Below are 25,775 nucleotides of genomic sequence, written 5' to 3'. Positions count from 1 at the left end.
TTATTTTCTAAAACTTTCCAGCTCATGAAAGCACATAATGGGAGAAAAAATAACTCCTGAGTTTAAACAAACAAACCAGCTGCACTGGTCAAGGCCAGGAGCATGAGTGGAATCAGCTGAAGAATATGTGGCCCAATCAGAGCCTTTACCAAGTCTTGGTAATAATGCCCTTGGCAAACAAACACAATCAGAACAAAAACTACTTTCCACTACCACTGAAAGGAAAGAAAATGTTGGCAAAGATTATGGAAATGTGGTGACTTGTATAATTATTCAGCTGAGGAGGAATATAAACTGGAACTTACATAGACTTTGGATGCCAAACAAGACTATTATAATGAAATTCTAGGAGACCAAATGTAAATCAAAACTGTGGTCCAGCCAACAGCATTTCTCCACTGCTGAATATACAAAGGTGAAACTGAATCACCAAAGAGGAAAAAGCAAATAACGATATCAGCTATTTCTCACAATAAAATCCTAATAGAAATGCAACTGAGTTTGTTAAAACTTCAGTTGACTAAGGTAGATGCATTTCCTTTTGTTATTTAAACAGCAGATTCTTGCTTACCTAAAATACAGACCCCTAAAATGTCCATTTGCCAAATATAAACTTTATTTAAGAAATACAACACGGGCCGGGCGCAGTGGCTCACGCCTGTAATCCCAGCACTTTGGGAGGCCGAGGCGGGCGGATCACGAGGTCAAGAGATCGAGACCGTCCTGGTCAACATGGTGAAACCCCGTCTCTACTAAAAATACAAAAAAATGAGCTGGGCATGGTGGCACGTGCCTGTAATCCCAGCTACTCGGGAGGCTGGGGCAGGAGAATTGCCTGAACCCAGGAGGCGGAGGTTGCGGTGAGCCGAGATCGCGCCATTGCACTCCAGCCTGGGTAACAAGAGCGAAACTCCATCTAAAAAAAAAAAAAAAAAAAAAGAAATACAACACATGAAATACTTAACAATGGGGTATTTTATATGTTATAAAAGGATACATTTATATTTCATAGACAATTTAATTTCCCATGCATTAAATGAATTTCCAGATCATTGTGTAATTAAGCTCTTCGGTTCTAAGAAAGTTGAAAGTAAAGCTTAGGTAACGGCCAAGTTAAGATGAATAAAATAATTGACTAGAAAAACAGTATTTTAAATTATAATATAATCAATACCAAATATTTTATTTTACCAAATTATATAAACTAAGACAAACCTTATTCATTTACACCAGTAGCGCTTTTAAAAAATCCCTGCATCATTTAGAAGGAAAACACTGGAAGATATTGAAAGACAATCCATTGTAGCTAGAAGACAATATTATATCTTTTATTTGCATTTAAAAATATTTAGACTATTATTTTCATATTCTCATTATGTGTCATGTTTAAACTTTTTTTTTTTTTTTTTGAGATGGGAGTTTCACTCTTGTTGTCCAGGCTTGAGTGCAATGGGGCGATCTGGGCTCACCGCAACCTCCACCTCCCAGGTTCAAGCAATTCTCCTGCCTCAGCCTCCCGAGTTAGCTGGGATTACAAGCATGCACCACCATGCCCAGCTAATTTTTTATTTTTAGTAGTGATGGGGTTTCTCCATGTTGGTCAAGATGGTCTTGAATTCCCAACCTCAGGCGATCCTCCCACCTTGGCCTCCCAAAGTGCTGGGATTACAGGCATGAACCACCAGGCTAGGCCTAACATGTTTAATCTTAAACATAAAATGTTTTAGTTTGTTACTTTTTGAGACATGGATTGGCCTAGGAGCCCTCATTTGGTCAATGTGTGAGGATGTAGAGGCCATCTTATCAGAAGGATGAGCTCCAAACTACAATGGGTAATTTTATATGTAAACTTGGCTGAGCTAAGGCACCAGACAATCCATCAAACATTATTCTGTATGTTTGGTGAGGGTGTGTTTTGTATGAGATTAACACTTAAATTGGTGGATTTCATGTAAAGCAGATTACCTTTCATAGTGTGGATAGGCCTCATCCAACCAGTCAAAGGCCTTAATAGAACAGAGACTGACCTTCCCTGAAGGAAGAATAAATTCTGCCAGCAGATTGCCTTCAGATTCAAGCTGCAACTCTCCCCTGGTCTTTAGCCTGACAGAATCTCCACCTTGCGGATTTTGAATTTATCAAGCCCCAGAATTGTGTGAGCCAATTTTTAAAAAATACCTCTGTCTCTCTCTCCATATATATATATATATATATATATATATATATATATATGTATAGTATTGGTTCTATTTCTCTGAGAACCCTGACTAATATACCCCCATGAAGGACTGAGAGTGAAGCTATCACTTATTTGATGTCCCTTATAAATCTGGATGTATAGCCATTTATGTGTGCTTAGCTAGATAGATTTACAGAAAATATTAATCAGTTTCTAACTACATCCATCCTCATGAAAGAGACAAGTGGTCTAAAGATTCTCTCATATGAAAAACTCAAGTTGAGATTATGTTAATATTCAGCACAAATAATTCTCAAGAACATCATAACTACATTTCAAGAAAAAAAATCACGATTCAATTACATGTGAGAAATCTGTTATGAAATCTGTTATAAAATTGTAACTATCTGAAAATCCATCTGAAAAAAAGGGTCCCCGGAGGCATGGTGAATTTGCTGTTCAAATAAGTATGGTGGACCCAAATAGTTTTGTGGAAGGGCGATTTATCAGACAGAGAAAGAGAGAGAAAGAGAGAGAGAGAGAGAGAGAGAGAGAGAGAGAGAGAGAGAGAGAGAGAGAGAGATACAGAGACAGAGAGAGACAGAGACAGAGAGAGACAGAGAGAGACAGAGAGAGACAGCTCCCAGGCTGTTGTCGGAGGAGAGCCCAGAGAAGGCAAGGAGCAGCTGAAGTTTTAACCCTTGAGTTATTCCCTCTCCATTTATGTTCTTGTCTAATGAGAGTTCTTTCAAACTTCCACTGGAGTGATTGATCTTTGACTCTGATATCAGATTGGCTACTTGGTCCACAGCCTTGAGTTACAGAGCCCCCTCCTCCCAGAGCTTTTGGTGGAATTTTGGGACAAAGGAGCCCCACTTTCAGTGGGATTTTGGGACAAAGGAGCCCCACCTGGCTTACCCTACCTGCCCAGCGGGAAACCCAGACAAATAACTTTACATTTGAAACCCTCTGGTCTCTGGATGGAGGCGTGGAGCCAGGAAATTCCTACCTTTGAAACCACGCCCCTCACAGACCCAGAAAGAGAAGTTTCTTTAACACAGTCCCTCAGTAGCGTGATATAGAGTTTCTTTTTGGTAGCATTTTTTGTTTGTTTGTTTTCAATACAACTTCTGTCTTTTAATTGGAGTGCATAGATCATTAATAATTAATGAAATTACTGATATAGGTGAATATAAGTCTATCATATTCTTATTTGTTTTCAGTTTTTCCATATGCTTTTAATTACCTTTTACCACATTTTCTGGCTTCTTTTGGATTTTTAAAAAAATTATTTTATTTTATTTACTTTTTTGGTTTATTAATTTTAACTGTTGTGTGTATGTGTTTATGTGTTATCTGCATGTGTTATGCATACTTTGGAGTATACATTTTTAACTTATCACAGCTTTCCATATATACCACTGCACATATATACATATATATAAAATAAGAACCTCAGGTCAGTATACTTTCATATGTCCCCTCCTGGCCTTTGTGAGATTATTGTCATATATTTTACTTCTACATATATTGTAGATCCTAAGATCCTGTGATACACGTTTTTTTTGTCTTTTAACAGTTTTTAAAAGACATTCAAAAAAATGAGAAAGTTGATATAGTTTGGGTTTCTATGTCCCTAACCAAATCTCACATCCAGTCGTAATCCTCAGTGTTGGATGTTGGGCCTGATGGGAAGTGTTTGCATCATGAAATCATATTTCTCCCTCGGTTCTGCTCTTGTGACAATGAGTGAGTGTTAGATTTGTTTTTGTTTGTTTGTTTGTTTGTTTGTTTGTGAGACGGAGTTTTGCTCTTGTTACCAAGGCTGGAGTGCAATGGCGCAATCTCGGCTCACCGCAACCTCCGCCTCCTGGGTTCAGGCAATTCTCCTGCCTCAGCCTCCTGAGTAGCTGGGATTACAGGCACGCGCCACCATGCCCAGCTATTTTTTTGTATTTTTAGTAGAGACGGGGTTTCACCATGTTGACCAGGGTGGTCTCGATCTCTTGACCTCGTAATCCACCCGCCTCGGCCTCCCAAAGTGCTGGGATTACAGGCATGAGCCACCACGCCCGGCCTAGATTTGGTTTTTTAAAAGTGTGTGGCACCTCCCTGCTTGCTAGCTTCCTTTGGCTCTGGCCATGTGAAGACATGCCTGCTTCCTCTTCACTTTCTTCCATGATTGCAAGCTTCCTGAGGCCTCCTAAGCTATGCTTCCTGTACAGCCTGAAGAATCGTAAGCCAATTAAATCTTTTTTCTTTATAAATTACCCAGTTGCAGATATTTCTTTATAGCAGTGCAAGAACAAACTAATACGGAAAGTTGGCACCAAGAAGTGGGACATTGCTATAAAGACACTGGAAAATGGCACCTCCTCCCTTGCCCTCTTCCTCCTGCTCTGGCAATGTGAAGACTTGTCTGCTTCCCCTTCACTTTCTACCATGATTGGAAGTTTCCTGAGGCCTCCCCAGTCATGCTTCCTATACAGCCTGCAGAACCATGAGCTGATTAAATCTCTTTTCTTTATAAATTGCCTAGTCTCAGGTATTTCTTTACAGCAATGTGAGAACAGACTAATACAAAAGTTTTTCTAATTACTTATGTACTTACCATTTCTAGTGCCTTTTATTCCTTTATATAGATTCACATTTTCATCTGGTATCATTTTTTTCTGCTGATAAACTTTAATTTTTTTTCTTTTGCAATAAGCAGTCTGCTAGTGATGAATTCAGATTTTGTATGTCTGAATAAGCCTTTATTTTACCTTTGTTTTAATAAATATTTTTCCTTGGTAAAGAATGCTAGATTGGTAAGTTTTTAAAAATGTCATATCAACACCATAGTTGATAGCATCTCCTTAATTCTTACCACAGTAAATCTAATCTCTGATTTGTAAATTTTGAGGCTCATCCTATCATTTTAATTGATTGTCTCATGGCTTTAAAATTAATTTTCAAATGCAGGCATACTGGTCTCCTTCCTAGTCCTGTTGTTTTCTTCCTTCTCTTTAATGTTACCTTCTTTTCAGACTGATGTCTTTTACTTAGTAATATGTGTTTAAGTTTCCTCCATGCCTTTTCATGGCTTGATACTTTATTTCTTTTTAACACTGAATAATATTCTGTTGTCTGGAAGTACTACAGTTTATTAATCCATTCATCTCCTGAAGGACATCTTGGTTGCTTTCAAGTTTTGATAATTATAAATAAAGTTTCTATAAACATATATGTATGTGTTTTTGTTTGGATGTGTTTTCAACTCATTTGGATAAATACCAAGTGTGCAACTGGTGAAATACATGGTATGAATATGTTTAGTTTTGTAAGAAACTGCCAAACGGTCTTGCAATTAACTGTACCATTTTGCATTTCTACCAACAATGAATAAAAGTTTCTGTTGCTCCACATCCTCACCAGTGTTTGTTGTTGTTAATATTTTGGACTATGGACATTCTAATATACAAGTAATGGTATCTCACTGTTGTTTCAATTTGCTTTTCTCTGATGACATATGATGCAGAGCATATTTTAATATACTTATTTCATTGAATGAAATATTTTCTAAATATCTGTTTAGGTCCATTTGGTCTATAATGCAGAATAAGTCCAATGTTTCTTATTGGTTTTCTGTCTTATTTTTTAAATGCTGTATGTAGTGTGTTGGAGCTCCCAGCCATTATTTTATTGGGGCCAATCTCTCTGTTTAGTTCTAATAATATTTGCTTTATATATCTGCATGCTGCACTGTGGGGTGTATATGTATTTACAATACTTATATTATCTTGCCAAACTGACCCCATTATCGTTATATAATGTCCTCTTTTGTCTTTTTTAGATTATTGACTTTTAGATGTTTCTTCTTTTCTATTACATGCATTCGGTGCTGTAAATTTCCCTGCAAGCACAGTTTTCACTATATCCCACAAATTTTGGTAAGCCGTATTATCATTTTAATTTAGCTCAAAACTAAATTTTTTGTAAGCTGTATTATCATTTTAATTTAGTTCAAAATATTTTTTTACTTCTCTTTAAATTTCTTCTTTGATTGATGTTTAATTTGGAAGGTTTTTAAAATCTGCATGTATTTTGGTAAATACATGGGATTCTGCATGTATTTCCCAGCTATCTTTCTGTTATTGTTTTCTACTTTAATTCTACTGTGGTCCCAGGGCAGACTCCAATTTGTAGTTGTATTGTTTAAAATTTCTTGAGGTGTTTCTAATGACACAGACTGTGGTGTATTTTATTGAATGTTCCATGTGAACTTTAGAAAAACATATAATCTGCTATTGTTGGATGATGTTAATCTACAGATGTCGATTGATTGATGATGCTGTTGAGTTCAAATATGTCTTTACCGATTTTCTGCCTACTAGATCTGTCAATTAAATTAATAATGTTATTAAGTTAAATTAATAAAGAATATTATAGTCTCCAAGTATAATAATACATTTGTGTATTCTTTTAGTTCTATCAGTTTTGCTTCACATAGTTTGAAATTCTTTAGTTAGATGTATATACCTTATGGATTGTTATATCTTCTAGAAGCAGTGACCTTTTAATCATTATGTAATACTCATTTCATCCCTTGTAACTTCGCTTGAAGTCTGTGCTGTCTAAAATTAGTAAAACATATTTAATAAATTAAAACATGATAGCTGTGTTTTCTGTTGATTAGTAGTAGCATGGTATGTTTTCTACCTTCCATTTACTTTTAATTTGCAAGTGTTTTAATACTTAAAGTTGTAGATAACACACAGTTGGATCTTGTTTTTCGATTCACTCTGACAATAATTTTTTTTTTTTTTTTTTGAGACGAAGTCTCACACTGTTGCCCAGGCTGGAGTGCAGTGACACAATCTTGGCTCAAGTAACTCCCTGTGCCTCAGCTTCCAGCATAGCTGTGATTACAGGTGCATGCCACCACACCTGGCTAATTTTTTTTATTTCAGTAGAGATGGAGTTTCGCCATGTTGGCCAGGCTGGTCTTAAACTCCTAACCTCAAGTAATGTGCCCTCCTCAGCCTCTCAAAGTATTGGCATTACAGGCATAAGCCTCTGTGCCTAGCCAATCATTGTCTTTTAATTGGTGTATTTTGACCATTGACAATTGACATTTAAAGTGATAATTGATATAGTTGGGTTCATATATATCCTAGTTATTAGTGTTTTCTATTTGTTGTCATTGTTGTATCTTCCCGTATTTGTCTACTGTACTTTTCTTTGCTTCCTTTGCTTTTAATTAAGCATTTTAAATAATTCTACTTTTTATATTTTCTTAGTTATCAAGTATAGCTCTTTTTAAAAATTTTATTTCTTTAGTGTGTGTTGTAGAGTTTGTAACACATTTACAACTAATCTAAGTCTACTTTCAAATGACACAATATCACTTAAGGAGTAGTGTGAGTACTGTATAAAAACAAAATAATCATAATTCTTTCCTCTTGTCTTATGTGTCATTGCTATCATTCGTTTTCACTTATTCATAAGCTTACACATATTTACATATATATAGGCTTATGCATATATATGCACTTAAGTATGCATTATTAAATACTTTGTTATTATTTTGAATAAACTCTTATCTGTTAAATCAATTAAGAATCAGAAAAATAAAAGTTTTACCTTTAATTATTCATTCTCTGACATTCTTCCTTTATGTAGTTTCTGAAACTGTATCATTTTCCTTCCTCTGATGAATTTCTTTTTTTATTCCTTGCAAGGCAGTTCTGGCAACCAATTCTCTCAATTTTTGTTTGACTGAGAAAGTCTTTATTTCTCCTTCCTGTCAAGGATATTTTCACAGGGCACAAAATTCTAGGTTTGTATTTTTTTTTCTCAACACTTTAAATATTGTCCTATACTCTGCTTACTTGCATGGTTCTTGGGGAGAATTTTCATCTGGTTCTTTGCTCCTGTATAGGTAAAGTGTTTTATTTTCCCTCTATCTTCTTTCTCTATCTTTAATTTTCTGAAGTTTGAATACGATAGGACTAGGAATATTTTGGGTGGTGGGGCATTTGTCTTTCTTGGTGTTCTGTAAGCTTCCCATTTCTATAATTTGACAGTAATTTGAAATTCACAATCATTATTGCTTTAAATGTTTATCCTGTTCCTTTGTTTCTTCTTCTCTAATATTCCAGTTATTCCTATTTGTGTCTCTTGCATTTGTCCCACTGTGCTTAAACATTCTTTTCTAGTTTTTTAAGTCAGTCTTTTTATTCTCTTTGTTTTCAGTTTGTCAAAATTTCTATTGCCTCTATTGTGTCTCTCTTAGAATAGAATTTATTTTCTTTCTTTTTTCTTTTTTCTTTTTTTTTTTTTTTGAGATGGAGTTTCGCTCTTGTTGCCCAGGCTGGAGTACAATGGCGCGATCTCGGCTCACCGCAACCTCCGCCTCCTGGGCTCAGGCAATTCTCCTGCCTCAGCCTCCTAAGTAGCTGGGATTACAGGCACGCGCCACCACGCCCAGCTAGTTTTTTGTATTTTTAGTAGAGACGGGGTTTCACCATGTTGACCAGGATGATCTCGATCTCTAGACCTCGTGATCCACCCGCCTCGGCCTCCCAAAGTGCTGGGATTACAGGCTTGAGCCACCGCACCCGGCCCTCTTTCTTTTTTCTTTTTAGATGGAGTCTCACTCCATCGCCCAGGCTGGAGTACAGTGGTGCAATCTCAGCTCACTACAACATCTGCCTCCCAGGTTCAAGTGATTCTCCTGCCTCAGCCTCTAGAGTAGCTGGGACTACAGATGCATGCCATCATGCCCAGCTAATTTTTTGTATTTTTAGTAGAGACGGTGTTTCACCGTGTTATCCAGGATGGTCTCGATCTCCTGACCTTGTGATCTCTGCCTCCCAAAGCACTGGGATCACCGTGCCCTAGAATTTCTGTTTCTGCTTACATTATGTATCCCTTCTTGCATGTTATCTACTTACTTTATTAAAGCCCTTAGTATTTGGATCATAGATTTTTATAATTCCTGAAGTTAGAAGTCTAGCATTCCTGTTACATTGGACTCTGCTTCTGATGCTTATTTGATTTCTTCACACTGTGATTTTTCTCTTTTAGTATGCCTTGTAAATTTTTGTTGAGAGGTGGACATAATATATCGAGTAAAATAAACTGCATTAAATTGGCCTTTAGTATTATGGTGTAAGGTGTGGGGGCAGAAAAGGCCTTTTAGAGTCTTATCAGCAGATCTCCATCTTTTAGAAAATCTGTGCCTCTGAGCCATGAGCTTCAGAAGTGCTCCTCAGGTTTCCTCCCACGTTAATATTAAGGAGGAGATGCAGAGGGAGCTGGAGCTGAGTATTTCCTTTTCCCACATGGAAGGCTAGAAACACCTCGAGTTAAGTATTGCCTTCTCCTGGGCTTGTTAGGCTCTGATTACATTCTAGTGGGTTAGGCTCTGAGAAAAGCAGAATGCTTGAGGTATGTCAGAGTGGTTACCTTTTATCTCCCACTGCTGGAAACAAGAAGCTTTTTTCTCAAATATTTATGGTGCCGACCTGATAGAGCTCCTGGAGGTGAAACTCTCAGAAGCTTGAGGGGTTTCCTACAACTAGGTATCTCTAGAGTTTTTAACTCTCAGCTTTACCCACATTGAGTCTTCAGTAATTTGTTAGTTATGGTTCTTACTTCAGTTCTGGTTTCTGAAGAGGCTTTTGCTTCAGTAAATTGTGATTTTCTGAATTTACCTATATCTTCAATTTGGGAGGAGTGGCTTGCTTTGTGATCTCACTTCTCTGACAGATCTAAGAAGAGTTGTTCATTTATCAGTTTGCCTAGGTTTTTACTTGTTTGTAAGACAGAGTGATGACTTCTAAGTTCCTTATATGCTGCACCAGAAACCAGAATTCTCTTCTATTTTTATTTCACTTTAATAAGAGGTAGAGTAACTCAAGTTTCTATGTTATCATATTTAAGGGAAACATATTCTGTCAGCTTTTCTGCTTATTGGTCAGATGCTTTTATTTATTCATTCAAGCAAGAAATATGGGTTGAGCACCTACCGCATATGCTAAGCATTTTTCTAGGAACTATGGAGTCATGTCAAAGCAACTTCCTTCTATATTGATCATAAGAGGGTTAATCCAAACATAGTGAAATAGCTTATTCATGTGTTAATTTTTTTGTCATTGTTGTTTGAGACAGAGTCTCACTCTGTCGCCCAGGCTGGAGTGCAGTGGCACAATCTCGGCTCATTGCAACCTCTTCCTCCCAGATTCAAGCAATTCTTCTGCCTCAGCCTCCAGAGTAGCTGGGATTACAGGCTTGTGCCACCACACCTGGCTAATTTTTTTGTATTTTTAGTAGAGATGGGGTTTCACCATATTGGCCAGGATGGTCTCGAACTTGTGACTTTATGATGCGCTCATCTCAGCCTCCCAAAGTGCTGAGATTACAGGCATGAGCCACTGTAACTGGCCCATGTGTTAATTTTTAAAAATATATGATTTCTACATTCAGATTAAGCCAATGCCTAGTGAAATACCTCATTCTATATGAATAAAAGCAAGTTTTTAGGACAGCTTTGCAGTTGAAACTGACAGCAGTGATTGTAAGTCTTAGTGATGCAGTGAGTAACATAAGAATTATTATATTGGTATCATTGCTAATTTAATACAATAAAGCTTATTATTAATATGCATTTTATCTGCTACAAAATTATACCTTTGCTAGAACAGACATATCTTTGCAATGATTGGCTGATGCTGAGTCTATGTGCTATAGACCTAAGTCAAATTGGTTGGCATCTTCAGTAATTATTTTTCCATGCAGCATAATGACTCTGACCTCCAAGGCCTTCACCAGAAAGCTAAAGCCAGTTTTATTCCACCCCTGATATTATTCCTCTAAGAATTATATTTTAACATTTTGCTTGGGTATTTTTTTCTGGCACTGTTTACGTGTTTAGTTTTTAATAATAAGTTTTAATTGCATTTTGAATTTACTTGCTATTTTTGTTTTGATAGTACATCATGCTTGCTTGCTGTCTTGTGGTTTTCCTCATCCCACTACTGTTTATTAATTTTTCTATTCTCATTGATATGTCTAGTCAATCAATGTTGATTCAACAAATAACTTGTTTTAGTTATACTTGGAAATATCAGACCAGAAAGTTGTGCTCTTAAACCTGTAGAAACACCATCAGGGGCATTAAGCGACAGTATAATATAATGCTGATATTCAAAGCTCTGGAACCAGACTCTCAAAGTTTGAATCATTATTCTTTGTAACTTAAGCTGGTAGGTGTGTTCAGCTTTCTGCATATAAAAATGAGATTTGTATTAAAATCCAGCTCATTAACTTCTTGGAAGAAACATGTTAAAATATATGAAGTGCTGAGAAAAGTGTCTAACCCATAGTAAATGCTATGTAAATGATTATTATTATACAACTTCAAATTTAATTTTGTTTTCCTTAATGTACTTTTTCTTTCCTTCTAATTTAACTTGTATCTTGCATAGTCATTTTCTGTGCCAAGACATTTAGTTAAAATATTATAGTTTTGTTAAGAAAGAGTGGTTTCTCATCATTCTCAGCAATCTGACACAAGAGCAGAAAATCAAACACCGCATGTTCTCACTCATAGGCGGGTGTTGAACAATGAGAACACATGGATGCAGGGAGGGGAGCACTGCACACCGGGGTCTGTTGGGGGGAGATAGGGGAGGGACAGCGGGGGGTGGGGAGTTGGGGAGAGATAGCATGGGGAGAAATGCCAGATATAGGTGAAGGGGAGGAAGGCAGCAAATCACACTGCTATGTGTGTACCTATGCAACAATCTTGCATGTTCTTCACATGTACCTCAAAACCTAAAATAAAATGCAATAAAAAAAAAGAAAGAGTGGTTTCTGTAGAAGTACTAGAAAACATTTTAGAATCTTGCAATGTCAGGAGTTGCTGGAAAGACCCTTTAAATATCATAGAACTTATTTTATCTTACAAGTTCAGAAAAAAATTCAAGTTATAGAAATCTGACTCCCATACAAAGAATTTGTGTTTTCTCTCAAACTATTCCTTGTGAGTGACTGTTACGTGATTCTACCTTCTCTCGTGTCTGAATAAGGTCAACACTTAGTTCATGGCCAGACATCCAATTAATTTTGTTGATAGACTGACTGCAATTTTCTCCAACACTGTGTACTCCAGTGATTTCTACTGGGTCATCCTATTAGGATCTCTGTGAGACTCTTAAGTATGTTTGTCCCACCAGTGAATTTCCTTAAACACATTTGTGCCTTGAAAAACATTTTCTGTGCATTCTCTGACAGAGTATTTGCAAGAATAGGCTTTGAACTGAGGATAAAATCTAAAGGAGAAAGTTTTCAGAACAAAAATGCATTCTTAAGGAATTCTTGGGAGAGTTCAATTCTGTTACTTAACTATGTTTTTTGAAGGGCATACGGACGCCAAGATATGAAATAACCAGGAAGAATATTACTGAAGTGATGACAAACTTTTCCAGTAACAGCCAAAAGTGACACAACTTTCTTCCAAACCAAACTCTGCAATATTTTTTAAAGGAAGGCTTGGTAACTTTGCAACATCTAGAAGAAAATGAGAAGGTAGAGATCCATCCTCCTTAGTGACTGATGACACTCCAGACACTGTGGAAGATTGAGAGCTATCTAGACAGGCAGTTTAAGGTGAGATGTCTCAGATGTGCAAGGAATGTTGAGGTGTCTGATAAAGAAAACACATTAAGACACTGATATGTAATTAGTACTTTAAAAATCAATGTCCTCCTTGTGTTCATTTACTTAGAAATAAAAAACATTCAAAATGATAACAGAACAAAAAGATTAAATCAAAACAATAATCTAGGATTAGAGTCACAATGTAATAAGATATTAGATGAAGAATATAAAAATGCAGTTAATTTTACAATAAAATTAAAAATTAACACAAGATTGTGCATTAGAGCTATTATCAATGACATTTATATTTTTCTATTTATCATAAAATTGAACTACTTGATATTAATTTCCATTTCCCCCAGTGCACTTGAAAGAACCCTATCTAACTCAGCTTTGAACATTTGAAGCATTTGAACATTAAAAAAAAATTAATGACAACTAAACATTTTCAAAAGGCTTTGCATCCTTTTTTGGATGCAAAAAAAGGATTTTTTTTTTTTTGGTATTTGAGGGAAAAAATACAGCCTTGACTATGAACAGGCAGAAAATATGAAGTTTGTTCAAATTAGGTGAAATGGAATCTGAAAAATGAATTTCTTTATTACCATAATGACTGGTTTCTGCTGTTGCCAAAATGATGTAAAATTGGTCACATCTCACACCCTTGCTGGGTGTGGCTGAAGCAATAGATTCTTGGTCCCATATTTGTAGGAAATCGGTCAGGGTGATAGGAAAAATGATAGAAAAGACACAACTACTTGGAAGGCTGAAATTTTTGCATATACTTGGGGGAGAATGAGCTGAAAGGGCTGTTCTTACCATAAGGCAAAGGGAGAGGATTAAGTACAAGGGAATGTAGGGGAGTTTATCTAAATGGCTTGTTTACTCACGTTGTCCTAAAATGGAACTTTGCTCATCTACACGCATGACTCCTCCCTGAAAAGGGAACAACAATGTTAATTACCCACAAATGGTGTTTGCTCCTGGCCTTAGTCATGAAATCTGTACTAAATAAATGCGAGCATCTCCCGCTTATTGAGGTCCCCTAGCACATTCACAGGCAAAATACCTGTGTCTGTGAACTCCTTTCATCTGTTGCTCAGCCAGAGTCTGCAGGACAGACTCGGCACATGTTCCCTGAGCAGGGTACGTCTACTGATATAGGTGTCTCTCACAGGCTGAGACAGTGACAGGAGACTTTTCCTGGAGTCACAGGGAAAAACCTGGATTCTCTGTCTGCTACCCAGCTCTACCTAGCTATCAGTCTACAGGACCCATGAAGCAACTTCATGCCCAGAAAGGTAAAAAAGGGATAGAATGCTGAACTTCACAGCTTTTTAATTTTGAGAACTATATTTGGCTTGATATAACTCTAATTCTTTTGAATTTGTGTCATCATCTTAATATAGTGAACACAACACACACACACACACACACACACACACACACACACACGCACCCCTATTTGGTTTATATATTCTCCTAATCTCTGTTCTATTAAAGTATTGATCAAAATCTATTTTGTCTTTTCCTACTAATTTATACAATTATTTTGATTTATTTTTGCCTTTTTATGCAGTCTAGTCAATTCTCTTTTATAAATTTGATTTTGCTTCATCTTGTCTATTGTTATTCTGGTTTCTTATTTGCTTTTTTACATGTTGGTATCTTTTCTCAGCTTACTTCATTTTTAAAAATTACAAGTGAATGTATTATATCTCCCTCCTATTTAAAATATCATTACTCTCCTAGATTTTTAAATCATAGGCAGTAATCATGGTCTATGCTATAAAGTGGATGCTATAAAGTTAATTTGTGCCCCAGAAAGGGAGACTAATGATTTTTGTCTATGTCTTTCTGGCCTTTTAAACATGACTGACCTTCAACTCAGTTTAAATTGGGAAAAAAAGGTTTGCAAGTCAGTTAAATAATAAAACTGTGAGCCTCACTTATAAAAGTATTCAACTCAATTTTAGGATTCAAATTATCACACATATGTAAATTAAGGCCTTGCTTTCTATATTACTGGTAGTGAAATTTTCTTATACATTCTGCTCAGTGGCTTTGTGCACTTTTATTGCCCCGTACTGAAGGCTTGTTTGAACATGTTTTATAAATATGAATTTTACTTTCACTTATTTTAGAGTGGAAAGGAGTAATGCACAAGATCAAGAGGAAAAATGAAGAAAGTATCCTCTTCAGTCTTCAATAAACAAAGAGGAAAAAGAAAATTCACTAGCAAATCACACATTTTCTTCCAACTGTAAAGTCAAATAACAGTTACTTCCAATCAGTTGTCTTTGTCTTTTCATAATCAAGTCTTCAACTTCCATATGCCACATAGGAGAACAAGTTTGTGAGGCCACAGGGGAACTTGATGTCAATAGAAAAAAGATCTGAACAAAGCCCAAGGCAAACGTACAAAATAAATGTGGAAACTACCTACCAAGAACTGAAACATAGTTGGGATTCAATGAGAATGAACGCAAAATTCACCCATTCATATATAATGATTTTTGCAGATGTTAGTTAATGATTTTCACTTCTGCATTTTCTGCAAGTCCTGGAATTCATCAGATCTGGAAGGAAACATTTCAACAGTTCCCGGAGAATTTCTGGCCTACCCATATTCAGGAAGTTATGTGAGTCTCATGAGGAATCCTGTTCTTGTAACAGTTATGGTCCACTTTACAAACTCTGCAGAGTTGAATTAGGGTCAGCAGCAACTACTATTTGTTGCCCAATAAATACCAGACACGGTGTTAAGCACTTCACATATATCATGCCATCCATGTCTGATGACAATCCTATCAAGTAGATAGTATTATCCCCATTTTGTAATGAGAACCCTACAGCTCAATTCTCTTTACCTCAATATCACACAGCTAGTAAGTGGCCGAGCTGGGACTGGAATCCAGGTCTTAAAGACTGTATTCTTAACCCCAGGTCTTAAAGACTATATTCTTAACCATCAATTAATATTGCTCCCCAACTTCCCAAATGTTTATGTAAACTCTATGAAGAGCAGGCATTTAAAACTGCATTACAGACTGTACAGCAAGCATGGCCTCAGGAAACTTCCAATCATGGCAGAAGGTGAAGGGGAAGCAAGCATGTGTTATGGTGGTGGAGCAGGAGAGACAGGAGAAGAAGAAGAAGAAAGTGCCACACTTTTAAACAATCAGATCTCCTGAGAACGCACTATCACAAGAACAGCAAGGGGGAACTCCACCCCCATGATGCAATCACCTCCCACCAGGTCCCTCATCCAATACTGGAAATTCAACATGAGATTTGAGTGGGTACAGAGGGCCAAACCATATCACCCCGTTTCCAAGAAACTCCAAAGTATTCAGACATTGCTCTCAGCTAATGTCTCTGAGCTGAGCAAGGGATAACTGAATGTAAGTGGCAAAAGAAAGAAAGGTTTAGTTTGGAGGGAGTGTGGGAACCAGAAAATAAGAGTTAGTTACGCAGGAAAAGTTCATCCACTGACCTGGGAGTGCCCCTATGACAGAGGTCATGTCTTTTTAGTTATTATACCCTCAACACCAACACACTGCCTGGCACATAGAAACGCCTCAATAAATGATTGCTGAACAAAAAGTGAACTGTGCTAGGCTAGGCATGGTGGCTAACGCCTGTAATCCCAGGACTTTGGGATCAAGGCAGGCGGATCACCTGAACTCAGGAGTTTGAGACCAGCCTGACCAACACGGTGAAACCCTGTCTCTACAAAAAATACAAAAATTAGGCAAATATAGTGGCATACACCTGTAATCCCAGCTACTCAGCAGGTTGAGGCAGAAGAGTAACTTGAGCCCGGGAAGCAGAGGTTGCTATGAGCTGCAGTCATGCCGCTGCACTCCAGCCTGGGCAACAGGGCAAGACTCTGTCTCAAAAACAAACTAATTTATTAATTTATAACATAAATGAAAAAATATTTTTACAAGTTAACTTGGATAAACCCATTTTATAAAATGGCATTTGACCAGTTGGAATTTTAATTATGTTAGGTCACAAAGGGAATCCCAAAATATTTGAAGGAGGGAGTTGCCTGTTTTTAATAATTTTCACTTAATAAAATGGTTTGTACTCTGTGAACAGTTATTTTGAGATGTTGACATACCTAGAGAATGGTTAGCTAAATCTTCAGACATCTAAATTTTAGTCCGTCAAGCAGAGCAAATAGAAAAATTAAGAGCTCTTAATTATACATCTGAGGCCTTTTTTCTGGTTCCTTATTTTTATTTTTTATAAATAAGACTACTGGGTCTAATAAAAATCAGTGCGCTATATATTGTGTATTTTTACAAAGTTAGTAGCAGAGGTAGTGGGAACAAGAGAGAAACCTTAAAGTACTGAGGGAGACAAATGTGAGGGTGAGGCCATCAGAGGTCATAGTAAAACATCTGACACTGGTAATTGGTAGCATCCAGGACATTTGGGTTCTGTGCAATTTCCAAGACCACTGAAAGTTTCCTTGGAGAGTGAAAGATACTAGATTTCTGCTCTTGGACCTAGAAGGGGACGTAAAGGTTACTTGGCCTGCATCTACTGCAGCATCTCAAGAATATACTTATCAGCTTTGTTGTCACTTCCTGACAAGATCCAAGGTGACACATTTAGGTTCTGGAACAGGAAGAATAAGTGGAGTCAGAAGATAGTCAGGAAGCTGCAAAACCACTGCTAGCTTTAACTTCCTCAGGATTCCAGAGCCCTTGTCCTCTCGCTTACCTTTCTTCCAGGAATTGATACTGTCATCTTCAAAGGGCAGAACTGGGACCATCCCAATTCTGATGTATGTCCACAGCACTGTCTCTGTGTTCTCTCATACACTGTTCTCTTTTCTTGTGTTTAGGCTTCAATCTTCCATCTAGAAGGTATGAGAAAACATAAAGAATGGCAGAAGAAAACTTCGATTTTGCAGGAAAGGGCACAACAATAGAGATTCTCAACAAAGATCGTACAGACTCTCTAGATAAACCTGAAGATTTTAATGTGGACTGAATTCCTTCCCCTATTTGTAAAGGCATCCTTGCTTCTAAAGTGATTTTGTTTTGCTGCTTTCAGTTTATCATTATGATGAGTAACACCATCATTATTATCATTGTATAGTGGCTTACACTGAACAAAATACTTTCATATATTATTTTATTTAATTCTTATAAGAACCCTATGTCAAGTTATTACTAGCTTTTTACAGTTGAAGAAATCAAAACTTAGAAATTACATGATTTTTCTCATGTAAAAAAGGTCAAACTCATATCCTTTGACTGTTGTTCATCTGTTTGGTCCTAGAACTGACATACACTATCATGTCAATTGTCCCAAATGACAAAATCCTGAGACTGACTGTATTCCAGTTAGGGCATGTCCCAAATTATCTAAATCTTCCTTTGGATACTTTGTTAGTCTAGTACTCAATGCTTATAAAACTCAGAAAAGTCTAAGTAGAATAGAAAGAATTCTACCTTTTTTTTTTTTTTTTTCTTAAGAATATTTTAATTTATTTGCACTATCCTAAAGTGACAGTCTTGGCAATATTCTGCTCTGAAGTCTTTCTTGATATATTTTCCATAAATATACAGTTTCCCAAAATGCTTCTACTTTGGTAGCAAAAGAGAAAAAAAAAATGTTATTTTAGGCTCAGAAGCAAAGACTATGAAGGTTATGGGCAAAAAATAGATATATATATTGTGCACAGTTCTCCAAATCTTAACATAGGTCCAGTAAACATTTCCAGTTCCCCGACTGCCTTTTGGCTCTCATCAAAGAACTTTGAGCCCTGTTTTTAACTCAAAAAGACCTCCTATACCCTGATAACACCCTTGGTGTCAGATTCTAAAAACACAGAGCTGTCAAGTGTCAACATTTGTCGAAAGGGGTCAAATTAGCATTTCCTCTTGAGAATTTGCACCAGTTTTTTCTGTTACTGGCTCTGGCATTCAAAGAAAGCAGGGATGTTTGTTATTCCTTAGACCTAGATGAGAAAGAACTCAGCTCTGTTGCTTTCAGGGGATGGTAATATTTACTTGATGGCAGAAGTAAAAAAGTTATGAAAACTCCTGACTTTGGGAGGATTTAATTTTTTTCTCCATCTATGGTATCTCATTCAGTATAATATAACAAATCTTAGAAGGGTTATTGTTTTTGTTAGGGCTGCTAGAACAAAATATCTTGGGCTAGGTAGCACAAATTTATTGCTTACAGTTCTTAAGGCTGGAAAGTCCAAGATCAAGGAACCACCAAATTCAGTGTCTGGTGAGGGAGATGGTGCCTTTTTGCCATGTCCTCACGTGGCAGGAGAGACAAGTTCCCTCAGGCTTCTTTCATAAAGGAACTAATCCCATTCATTAGGATTGAGCTCTTATAACTCAATCAACCCCACAAAGCCTCATTTCTTAATTCTACCACAATGGGGATTAGCTTCCAACATATGAATTTTTGGGATACACAAACATTCAGATCATAGCAGTTGTAACAAAAATTAGTAAAACTGTATCAATTTGAGATTTACTGAAACAGATTTTTGTAGGATTTTATGTTTTTGATTCAAATATTTATTGAATACCTATTCTCTATAAGGTTCTGTGGGAGGTTAAAAACATGACTTTTTCAACGACACTCCTCTGGTAAGCCTTCTCTACACCTACTCCAAGACAATGTAAGATAATAATCTATACACTTCAATGTAGCCAACATTTACCTTGATCATAACAATCATTCAAAAAGTATTTACTGAAGGTCTTCTAAGTGTCATACAATGTGCTAAAATCTTGAGAGCCAACATCTTTCCTACTAAGCTGTGAGCAACCTGAAGACTGAGATTTAAATGAAAAATATTAATACATTAATTGAAATGATGCTGGCTAACTCTCTAGAACAAAAGGGTAAATTGTAGACCCAGCAAGAGATAGGCACTACAAATTGAAGTGGCAGGAAATGGTGGGTAGTTTCTTCCATGTTTTTTGTTTTTGTTTTGAGACAGAGTCTTGCTGTGTCACCCAGGCTGGAGTGGGGTGAAACCATCACGGCTCACTGCAACCTCCACCTCACGGGTTCAAGTTACTCTTTTGCCTCAGCCCCCTAAGCAGCTGGGATTATAGGCATGTACCACCATCCCTGGCTAATTTTTGTATTTTCAGTAGAGATAGTGTTTTGCCATGTTGGCCAGGCTGGTCTCAAACTCCTGACCTCAGGTGATCCACTCACCTTGGCTTCTCAAAGCACTGGGATTACAGATATGAGCCGCCACACCTGGCCTGAGTTTCTGCTGTCTTAAAATTAAACACCTGTCAGGGTTTTAGGTCTTTGCATCTTTATTCAATAGTCCAAATCCTTCAAGGGAGAATATAATTAGCCTGACTTGAGTCACAGGCCCACGACTTGAATAGCGGCACCTGGACAAATAATCCCGTGAAGGCAGCACACACAGCAGTGGAGTGCAAATTTACTCCAGGGATTAAGAATGTGTTTCCAAATCAAAGAGGAACAGACACATATAAAACACAACAAATATACCTTGTATGTGGCAAAACTACACAAAAACCTTTTATGTCCAAATTCTGGAATTTAAAATGGAAATACTTACTTTATGTTTTCTCCTGCTTTCTGATTCCTCTCATTTGCCTCTGGCCTTCATTCAGGAGGAATGTGGAGATAAATGCCCACAAATGCATTGCTGAGATGTCCTACCAAATGAGGTAGACTAAGAATCAATAAGTCACAGAATTTGGAAACAACTATTAACACTTTTGATTCCGCAGTTATCTAAAGGCGATTTGCTTTTTATCTGGGCTGTATTTTGTATTTTTGCTAAGTATAAACTTATTTATTTTTCCTCCTAATTCAGAGAATTGAATTCCTTCACCTTAGAGTCCTCATTTTTTTTTTAAGGTACTATGAAAGCCACATTACTTAACAGTTTTGTCTCAATTTTTCCACTTACAAAACAGGACCTAGGTAGAATCATTATTAATGCTGCCATATTTAATGCTTGTCCAAATATTTATGATATTCAGACATAGTTGTCTTTTCTTTTCCTTGAGAAATGTCAACTTTCAGTCAGGTTGGCCCAGGTAAAAAGATGAAGACAAGTCAAGTCTGATTCTAGGGCTTTCTGTTCACCGTTCTGTTTGGTTTTTCTCTTGTTTTTTTAATGCCCTTTTCCCACATTTCCCAGAGTAAGATAATTAGTGTAAAAAGTGACCTAAATGGTGCTTGGTGATAGTAAGTCTTGAGCGTACTGACATTGTGTCCCAAGATCCACTTTTACACAAGTTGCTCAAATCTCACTGTAAATGTCGTCAAGTTTTCCACAGCCCAGGATGGCTGGCTGGCTTCCAGCTATAAGAAATGGCTTCCTAAACATGGTCTGGTGAATCTGGTGATTTCAAGATTTGTGTAGCCTGCATCTTCTCAGCTTTGAGGATTCAACAGTCATTAAGTTCTCAGCAAGAAGGGGGATTCTAGAGCTTTTTATATCATGCAGTACAAACCACATTTGATTATGTGAAACATCAGGAATTCACTTAAATCCATAGACAAATCAGGATTCCACACAGTATTACACTCATTTTTTATGACTCATGGGAACTCTGTTCTTGTAAATTCAAATATGAGTGATTAAAAAAAAAATTCCTAAATGGGTCTCGTTGTTCCTAGATATTTTATAATTCCTTGTCTTTCTCTTTTGAGAAAAAATGGAAAACCCTTGTTCCTTTATCCTTAGAATATCCTTCAGGTCCTGTTTCTCCTCTTCTCTTCTATCACTTAAGTGACTGATTAGGTTTCTTCATTTAATATCAGGAGCTTCATAGATAGAAAAAAATTATTTTTCCAAGTGAGCTCTGGAAATTTTCTGGAAAAGAAATAGAATTTCCTGAGATTGACATTTCATAATATTTTTGATAAGTCATAACATATTATGAATGTGACAGAATCTCTAGCTTTACTTAGCTTCATAGAATTTTTTAAAATTACTTGTTTAAATGCCCTGGCACCAACATCTTTATTAATTTGCCTTTGAAAATAATGTAAAGTTCTACACATGCAGGAAGATCAAAACAAAGCCATCTTCATAATGATACATATTTCTGAGCCAGGTTTGGAGGAAATATTAATAGTTATCAAGAACCTACTCTTTTTGTTTACTTATTTATTTAGAGTATTTTAAGTTGATAGCAAAATTAAGGAGAAGAACATAGATTTCCCACACTCCATGCCCCTACACATGCATGGCTTCCCTTATCAACATCCTTCACCAGAGTAGCACATATTGTTGCAATTGATGAACCCCCATTGACACATCATAATCACCTAAAGTCTGTACTTTACATTACAGTTTGTTCTTGGTGTTGTACATTCTATGGGTTTAGACAAATATAAATATGAAGATCCATATGCATAATTACAGTACCACATGGATTATTTTCACTGCCCTTAACATCATTTGTGTTCCATGTATTCATTTCTTCCTTCCTGCAACCCCTGGCAACTACTGATCTTTTAGTCTACATAGTTTTGCTTTTCCAGAAGATAATCTTGAAATTGTATAGCATACAGATTTTTCAGATTGGCATCTTCCACTTAACAATATGCACTTAATATACTATGCATAATATGCATTCCTGCATATCTTTGTTTCATTTCTTTTTAGCACTGAATAATATTTTAATGTCTGAGTGTACCACAGTTTATTAATTTCTTCATCCACTAAAAAATATCTTGGTTGTTTCCAAGTTTTGGCAACTATGAATAAGGCTGTTATAAACATGCATGTGCATTCATGTGTGTATATGTGTGTGGACATAACTTTCCAACTCCTTTATGTAAATGTCAAGAAATGTATTTGCTAGATTGTATAAGTTCAATTTTGTAGAAACTCTCAAACTCTCTTCAACAGTATCTATATCATTTTGCACTCCCACCAGCAATGAATGAAAGTTCCTTTCATGTATTTATTTATTATATTTTTATTTATTAGCTTGTTGATGTGATGGAATACAAAAATTGATTTTCAAATGTTGAACCAGCCTTGTATAGCTAGGATAAATCCCACTTGGTCATGATGTATGATTTTATATACATTGTTTGATATGATTTAATGAGGATTTTTATAGCTGTTTTCATAAAATTTATTGATTTGTAGTTTTTATTCTAATGTCTTTGTCCAGTTTTGGTATTAGGGTAATATTGGCCTCATAAAATGAGTTAGGAAGTATTCCCTCTGCTTCTCTGCTCTGAAAGAAATTGTAGAGAATTGGTATCATTTCTTCCTAAATATTTTGTAGAATTCATCAGCAAACTATTTGGTCCTGGTGCTTTCTGTTTGGGAATGTTATTATTGATTCAATTTCCTTAATATAGGGCTATTCAAATTGTCTATTTATTTTCCTGTGAGTTTTGGCAAATTGTGTTCTTCAAGAAATTGCTCCATTTTATCTAGGTTACCACATTTGTGTATGTGTTGCTCACAGTATTCCTTTATGATCCTTTTAATGTTTATAGGCTCTATAATGATGTCACATCTTTCTTTTCTGATATTAGTAGTTTGTGTTTACTTTTTTTTCTGGTTCTTTTCAAAGAACCAGGTTTTGATTTTGTTTTTTTCTCTATTAATGTCCTATTTTCAATTTCATTGACTTGAGTTTTGCTCTAATTCTTATTTTTTTTTTCTTATAGGTTACTTTGAATTTAATTTGCTGCTCTTTTTCTAGTTTTCTGAGATAGGAACTTAGAATATTGATTTTAGGGCTTTTTTTTTTAACTAACGTGCATTTTAATACCATAAAGTTTCCTCTAAGCACTGTTTTTGCTCCATTTTATAAATTTCATATTTTAAATTTTCTTTTGAGATTTCTTTTTTGACCCACATGTTATTTAAAAGCATGTTGCTGACCAGCCTGGGCAACATGGCAAGACCTTGTCTCTACAAAAATTATTTTAAAAATTAGCCCAGAATGGTGGTGTGTGCCTGTACTCCTAGCTACTCGGAAGCTGAAGCAGGATTGCTTGAGCCCTGGAGTTCGAGGATGCAGTGAGCTATGATTATGCCACTGAACTTCAGTTTGGGTGACTGAATAAACCCTTGTATTAAAAAAAAAAAAAAAAAAAAAAGCATGTGGCTTAATTTGTGTGCATTTTGGGATGTGGGATTTTCAGTTATCTTTTTATTATTGATTTCTAGTTTAATTTCATTTTGTCTGAAAGTAGACACTGCCTAATTTATATTCTTTTGAATTTGTTAAGATGTGTCATATGGCCCAGAATAAGATCTATATTCATGAATGTTTCATGTAAGTTTGAGAATACTTTGTAAGTAGCTGTTCCCTGATAAAATAACCTATAGATGTCAGTTATGTACAGTTGACTGATGGTGTCGTTTAGGTCAACTAGGTTGTTATTAATTTTATGCCTGCTAGATCTGTCCATTTCTGACAAAGGGATGTTGAAGTCTCCAGCTATAATGAATTCACCTATTTCTCCTTTGCAGTGCTATCAGTGTTTGCCTCAGCTGTTTTGACACTCTGTTATTAGGTGACTATACATGAAGAATTCTTAGATATCATTAGAATTGATTCCTTTATCATTATGAAATGCTATTCTTTATCAAGATAACTTTCCTTGCTTTGAAGTCATCTTTGTCTGTCTGAAATTAATACACCTATTTCATTTTCTTCTAATTAGTGTTAATATGCCATATTTTTCTCTATTAATTTACTTCTAAATTATATGTGCCTTTATATTTAAAGGAGGCTTCTTGCAGACAATATATATTTTGGTATTTTAAAAAATCTACTCAATTTGTCTTACATATAGTACATTTAAACTATTGATGTTCAAAGTGATGGTTGTATTAATATCTACCATATTTGTACTGTTTTCTCTTCAAGGCTTTCTTTCTTTTTTTCTTTTCTTCTTCAGAGGTCTCTGTCACTGAGTGTGAACTGCAGTAGTATGATCACAGCTCAATGTGGCCTCAAACTCCGCTGCTCAAGTGATCCTCCTGCCTCAGCCTTTTGAGTAGCTAAGACTATAGGCATGTGCCACCATGCTGAGCTAATTTTTAAATTTTTTGTAGAGATGGTGTCTCACTATACTGCCCAAGCTGGTCTCAAACTCCTGGCCTCAAGCAATACTCCTGCCTTGGCTGCCCGAAGCACTGGTATTATAAGCATGAGCCACCATGCCTGGCCCCTCTGTTCTTTATTTCTGTTTTTATCACCTGTTACTTCGGCTTTTTGTGGTTTTAATTGATTATTTTACAGATCCATTTTCTTTCCCTTTTTAGCTTGTTATTTTTCTCTTTGATTTTTAAAAAAGATTTTTCTAGTGCTTGCAATGAACATCTACATCTAGTCCAAATCCACTTTTAAATAACACGATAACATTTCAGAGATAGTGTGAATAACTTAAAAAATAATTTGAATTTCTTCATCACATTCTTTGTATCATTCCTGTCAATTCATTTCACTCATATATAATCATACATAAGCATATACAATCAAAAACATTGTTATTTTGAATAAATTATTATCAGATCAATCAACAATCAGAAAAGTTTTTTCCTTACTTTGACTTATCTTCTCTTTATTGGTCTTATTTTCTTCATGTAGATATAAGTTTCTGACCTAGGTCAGTTTCCTCCTTTCTGATGACCTTCCTTTAACATTTCTTGCAAGGCAGGCCTACTGGCAACAAATTCTCTCAATTTTTATTTGTTTAAGAAAATCTTTATTTCTTCTTCATTTTTGAAGAATAATTTCACAGGGTACGAGGTTCTAGATTAGTGGGTTTTTTTTTTCCCTCTCAATATGTCATAGATTTGATTCCACTTTATTCTTGCTTGCATGGTTTCTGAGAAGTCAAATATAATTTGCTCCTCTAAGCAGCCCCCAACCTTTTGACATCAGGGACCAGTTTCATGGAAGATAATTTTTTCACA

At 36.1% G+C, this 25,775-nt stretch overlaps 1 long non-coding RNA gene across 6 annotated transcripts in view; it reads right to left on the bottom strand.

Annotated features, from left to right (window-relative positions):
• The window catches only part of LOC120368343 (uncharacterized), a 57,699-nt gene that overhangs the window by 13,490 nt on the left and 18,434 nt on the right, over positions 1-25,775 (bottom strand). For all 6 annotated transcript variants that reach the window (XR_012519138.1, XR_012519139.1, XR_012519141.1 and 3 more), the window contains exons 2-4: positions 20,421-21,689; positions 17,564-17,702; positions 13,717-13,762 (exon numbers count right to left, since the gene is read on the bottom strand). This is a non-coding gene — a long non-coding RNA (uncharacterized LOC120368343). The remainder of the gene's footprint in view (positions 1-13,716; positions 13,763-17,563; positions 17,703-20,420; positions 21,690-25,775) is intronic.

The sequence above is a fragment of the Saimiri boliviensis genome, chromosome 9, assembly GCF_048565385.1.
Source record: "Saimiri boliviensis isolate mSaiBol1 chromosome 9, mSaiBol1.pri, whole genome shotgun sequence".
In the NCBI taxonomy this organism is placed as follows: domain Eukaryota; kingdom Metazoa; phylum Chordata; class Mammalia; order Primates; family Cebidae; genus Saimiri; species Saimiri boliviensis.
This window is presented reverse-complemented; position numbering and strand designations above follow the sequence as displayed.